The sequence below is a fragment of the Parus major genome, chromosome 23 (assembly GCF_001522545.3).
Source record: "Parus major isolate Abel chromosome 23, Parus_major1.1, whole genome shotgun sequence".
Taxonomy (NCBI): Eukaryota; Metazoa; Chordata; class Aves; order Passeriformes; family Paridae; genus Parus; species Parus major.
In genome coordinates, this window is record NC_031791.1 from 903,436 (window position 1) to 908,795 (window position 5,360).

At 48.4% G+C, this 5,360-nt stretch overlaps 1 long non-coding RNA gene across 2 annotated transcripts; it reads right to left on the reverse strand.

Annotated features, from left to right (window-relative positions):
- Positions 1 to 150: 150 nt before the first annotated feature.
- LOC117245459 lies at positions 151 to 5,354 on the reverse strand. Of its 2 annotated transcripts, none has more exons than XR_004500169.1 (2): positions 1,685 to 5,354; positions 151 to 298 (listed from the first exon to the last, which is right to left on the reverse strand). It is a non-coding gene; the product is annotated as an uncharacterized LOC117245459 (long non-coding RNA). The 2 variants fall into 2 exon arrangements; XR_004500168.1 differs by having other exon boundaries at positions 151 to 301.
- Positions 5,355 to 5,360: the final 6 nt, after the last annotated feature.

The window sequence follows — 5,360 nt, forward strand, 5'->3', positions numbered from 1 at the left end:
GACACAAACCCCCCAAGGATGGACACAAACCCTCCAGGGATGGACACAAACCCTCCAGGGATGGACACAAACCCCCCAAGGATGGACACAAACCCTCCTGGCACTCTCCAGGTGAGGGAGATGCTGGCTGGGGTTAATCCTGAGCAGAGGGAACAGGAGTTCAGTCATTTATTTGGGTTAATTCTGCTTTTTCTCACGTGGAATTCAGGCCTCAGCCCAGTGTTAAACTGGATTTGTTTTATTGATGTCTCGTTATGTAATGCAGCAAAGATGAAAATGCAGCGGGGTGAAATTGCAGCTGCTGGAGGAAATAACTGGAGTTATTTCTGAACTATTATACTGAATTATTTCTGAATTATTTCACTGAATAACTAATAATATACTGAATTATTGCACTGAAATAACACATTTAAGTCCTGGAAAAAGGGGAGAAATCTCAGTGCTGGAATGCTCAGGGCATCCTCTATCACAGGGTATCAAAGCAGAAATCAGGATTTATTTAAACCTTGTCACATGCTGCTCACAGCCAGAGCAATCCTGGGGCAGGGCGTGAACCTGGGGAGCAGCAGCAGCAGCCAGGGAAATATTTCAACTAAATTTAAAAATATTTCAATGGTTAAAAAGATTTAATCTTTAATAAAATATTCATTATTTTATTTTTTTTAAGAATTAATATTTTAAATATAAAAATTTATAATTTAAAAAAATTTAGTATTTTTAATTTTTTAAATTGTATTTTAATTTAAAAATTAATATATAATAATAGTAATAATGATTATAATGATAATATATTTATATTTATTATTATAAATAATATGATTTATAATAATAAATATATAATTTTAATAATATATATTTATAATAATAAATAATAAATAAATAATATACAGTAATAAATAAATAAAATATAATAATAATAATAATAATAATAATAATAATAATAATAATAATAATAATAATGTTGTTAAAAGATCACCTTTGCCTGGCACAGAGGGCTGGAAGGAGCAGGGAAAACTCAACTCCCAAACTTTTATTATCTTTTGCTGCTCTTCAATAATTTAAATAATATTTTAAATAATAATAATTATTATTATTAATAATAATAATTTATTTTTTAAATAATCTAATTTTTTTAATTTAAATTTTTGCATTCATTAAAGCAGCATCAGTGATTCTCCTGCTCTCCCATTCCCTCTCCCAGACAGGATCCCAGTTTATTCCAGAGCAGCTTCCTGAGCTTTATCCCTCCTCCAGCACCTCCAGGATCACCAGAATCCCCAAAATTCCACATTCCCAAATCCCATCCTGGATCAGCTTCACCCACAGCCCCCTCTGGGCACAAAATTGGGATGAGAGGACACCGAGTTTATCCCCTGGGAATGTTTTCCCATCATCTGCCTCAAAAAAGGAAGGGAATTGTTGGGAGCATCTGGAGGTGACATTGTCACCGCTGCTTCCATGGAAACCGCGTTTGTTTCTCGGAGCTGTTCCACCATAATTAATAAAAACCTCCCCTGCACGTGGGCCCTGCTCTGAGCTTCCCCAGGACACGTGGAAAAACCAAAAAAACAGGGAAAAAAAAGAACTTTCCTGGTCTGTTCTGGTCCCTGGGAGCACCTGATGATGCTCCAGGATAATCCTGAGGTGGGGAATAATTTAATAAAGGGATCAGGAATGGGCTCACCCTGCAGATTTGGGGGCTCCCAGATTATTCCACGTGGGAAGAAGAGCAGCTCTCAGCACCTGGATGGGGTGAGAAAGGAAAATTTCAGGTGTTGCTCCACAGTTTTAGCTCCAGGCAGGAACCAGGGGGGTTTTGCTGCTCCAGCTTTTCAGGGAATCCATAAAAGCGAGTGGCTGAATCCATGAGAGCCAGCGAACATCCCGTGCCACTTCCAGAGGAGGAGGCTCTGGAATTCCAGAGAATTCTGTCCTGCCAAGCTCTGTTCTCCCTCCAGCTCCAGCTGGACACGAAGTTTGGGGTTTTTTTATCTCTGAGATGCATTTCTGGCTCTTTTTCCTGCCCAGTGGACTTTTCAAATTAAAATAAAAACCCAAACAACAAGAAAACCAAACAAAAAACCAACAAAAACCCCAAATAAAACAAAACCCCGCAATCTAAAAAAACCCAAAAAACAACAAAAACAAACAAAAAACCCCTGAAATAAATGAAATTCCCAGTTTCTTCCCGAGCTCCCATCCCTGCTGCCAGAATGGGAATAATGAGAGGTCCAGGAGGATGAGGATGGAGCTGGAGCTGAGCCCTGCTGGCACCCAGGGGGTTCGGGCTGAGCAGAGCCAGAGCCACCAGCAGGAACAATCCCGGGAATATCCCTGGGAATTCCCTGGAAAGGAGCTGGAGAGTGACGGGAACAGCGGGCAGGGAGGGTTCAATCCTCAAAATCCCGGGGGCCAAAATCCCCGGGAATCAAAATCCCAGGAGTCAAAACCTCGGGAATCAAAATCCCAGTGAATCAAAATCCCAGGAGCCAAAACCTCGGGAATCAAAATCCCAGGGAATCAAAATCCCAGGAGTCAAAACCTCGGGAATCAAAATCCCAGGAGTCAAAACCTCGGGAATCAAAATCCCCTGGAGTCAAAACCTCGGGAATGAAAATCCCTGGAGCCAAAACTTCGGGAATCAAAATCCCGGGGGCCAAAACCTCCAGAGCCAAAATCCCGGGAGCCAAAATCCCCGGGAATCAAAATCCCTGGAGCCAAAATCCCACGAGCCAAAACTTCTGGAATCAAAATCTCGGGGGCCAAAATCCCTGGAAGTCAAAATCCCCTGGAGTGAAAACCTCGGGAATCAAAATCCCAGGGAATCAAAATCTCTGGAGCCAAAACTTCGGGAATCAAAACCCCTGGAGCCAAAATCCCGGGGAGCCAAAACTTCGGGAATCAAAATCCCGGGGGCCAAAACTTCCGGAGCCAAAATCCCTGGAGCCAAAATCCCCGGGAATCAAAATCCCTGGAGCCAAAATCTCAGGGAGCCAAAATCCCTGGAGCCAAAACCTCCGGGAGTCAAAACCCCGGGGGCCAAAACCTCGGGAATGAAAACCTCGGGAATGAAAATCCCAGGAGCCGGAGCTGCTGCCCGGGCCCGGCCTGGGAGCATCAGCGGGAGATGAGGGGATCCTGCAGTGATTGCCCTGTGCCAAAGGCTCGGGATTGTCCCGTTCCTCCGATCCCTCCTCCCGATCCCCGGCCGGGCTCTGCTGTCTCCCACCCCGCTCCTTTCCCAGCCGGCGCTTCCCAAGCCTCTGGCAGCTCGGAGGGATAAAACTGCGCCTTTTATTTCCCTGCCAGGACCTTTCCACCGTGCCCTGAGCTCTGCTTTTGGCTCCTTCTCCCTCCTGGCGTTCTCCCTCTTGCCATTCCCGTTTTCCCAGCCCCATTCCTGATGATTCCGGACCCTCGAGGCCCCGGGATCTCCTCCAAGGGGTTTTGTTTTCATTCCTGGAGTTAAACATCCGCTCCTCCAACAACGCCTGTGACAACGCCCTTCCTTCCCGAGCTTTTCCCGAGCTTTTCCCGAGCCTTTTCCCCAAGGTTGTGCCTCCTTTTGGAGGGAAAAGAACAGAAAACTTCCAAGAGCAGAGAGGGCAAAGCTGGGAAAGCGCAGGGAGAGGGAGCCCGAGGTTTATTCCCACCCTGATCCCCAGCAATCATCGCTCCAGGAGGATCCCAAGCTGGATCCCGGCTCCTGCTGCCATTCCCGGGTTCCCCGCAGCAGAGAGGATGAGGAAATGCGGGATTGGGAAGGGAAAACGCCCTCCCAGAGCTGCTCCCTGCCCGGCTGGAGCAGGAAGGCTCAGCAGCATCGCTTGGAGCCGGGATGGGGAGGGAAAATCCCGCTGGGATGGCCGGGGAAGATCCCAGTCCCTGCTGGGGCCACTCACCCGGGACTGGGCAGGCACAGACAGAGATTTGGGGTGGCACCCCCAGCCCAGGGAGAGGTTTGGGGTGGCACCCCCAGCTCAGTTTTGGGGTGGCACCTCCAGCCCAGCTCAGTTTTGGGGTGGCTGAGAGTGTACCCCAAAACTGCCTGGGCTGGGGGTGCCACCCCAAATCTCTGTCTGAGCTGGGGATGCCACCCCAAATCTCTGTCTGAGCTGGGTGTGCCATCCCAAAATCCCCAGCTCAAACAGAGATTTGGGGTGGCACCCCCAGCTCAGGCAGAGATTTGGGGTGGCACCTCCAGCCCAGCTCAGTTTTGGGGTGGCATCCCCAGCTCACACAGAGATTTGGGATGGCACCCCCAGCGCAGGCAGTTTTGGGGTGGCACCCCCAGCTCAGACAGATTTGGGGTGGCACCCCCAGCTCACACAGAGATTTGGGGTGGCACCCCCAGCCCAAGCAGAGATTTGGGGTGGCACCCCCAGCCCAGGCAGTTTTGGGGAACACCCCCAGCTCAGACAGAGGTTTTACAGCCCAGATTATCATGAGGATTTCTCCCATTTCAGCACAGTGTGTGAGCAGAGAGCAGCAGCAGCCCCTGTTCCCACTGCCCTTCTGGAATGTTCTCACTCCTGAGCCCTCCCAAACCCCCGAGGCTTTTGGCTTTTGGGGCAGACAAGGTGGCCCTGCCCGGCTCAGAGAAGCCCAGGAAGAGCTGAAATCCCTGCTGGAATTCCTCCCACTGGATTAAACCTGCGGTGTTTCCCTCCTCCAGGATCTTTGGGATGCTCAGGAGGACCCGAGGAGAAGGGAATTAATTGTTTTAACCTGATTAATGCCCTCAGCCAGCCAGGTTTCCTACCCAGCCTTGCAGATGACCTTCCCCAATCAAACATTAACTCTGCAGCAAACAATCATTAGGGAGCAGTTGCTGCCATTAATAATTAAGGCTTTTATTAATCCACTGGCTCCACTTGGAGCAACAGGTGTCTCCAGAATTAATTCTGTTGTCATTTAGGGGAGGAATAAATGAATAACACTGCGAGGCAGGGAAGGAGAAGGTGTTTAGATTCCAGTGCACTTTCTAAAGGCACAGGATCTGCTGCTGGAGCTGTAATTATGCAGATTATTAACTGCCAAACAGCAGGCTCAGTCATTTCCAGAGAGAAATCACAACCCAAAAGTGCAGGCTCCAAACTTCCAGCAGCTCCATCAGCTGCTGCAAAAGCAGGAGGGAGAGGAGAGGAGCTCTGGAATGAGGAGAGGAGGGAGCAGCCTCCAGCTGCCAGCTGGGTTTGCCTTGCTGCAGTTGTGCCCAGAGCCCCAGGAATTGGAAAAGGATTTGAAAAACCCCAAAGTCAGGGGGATCCCAAAGGCCCATGAGATAAAAAAGAGATAAAATCACTCCAGAGTCACCCAGGTCGGATCTTCCAGCTTCTCCTCTCCTCTCTCTCTCTTCT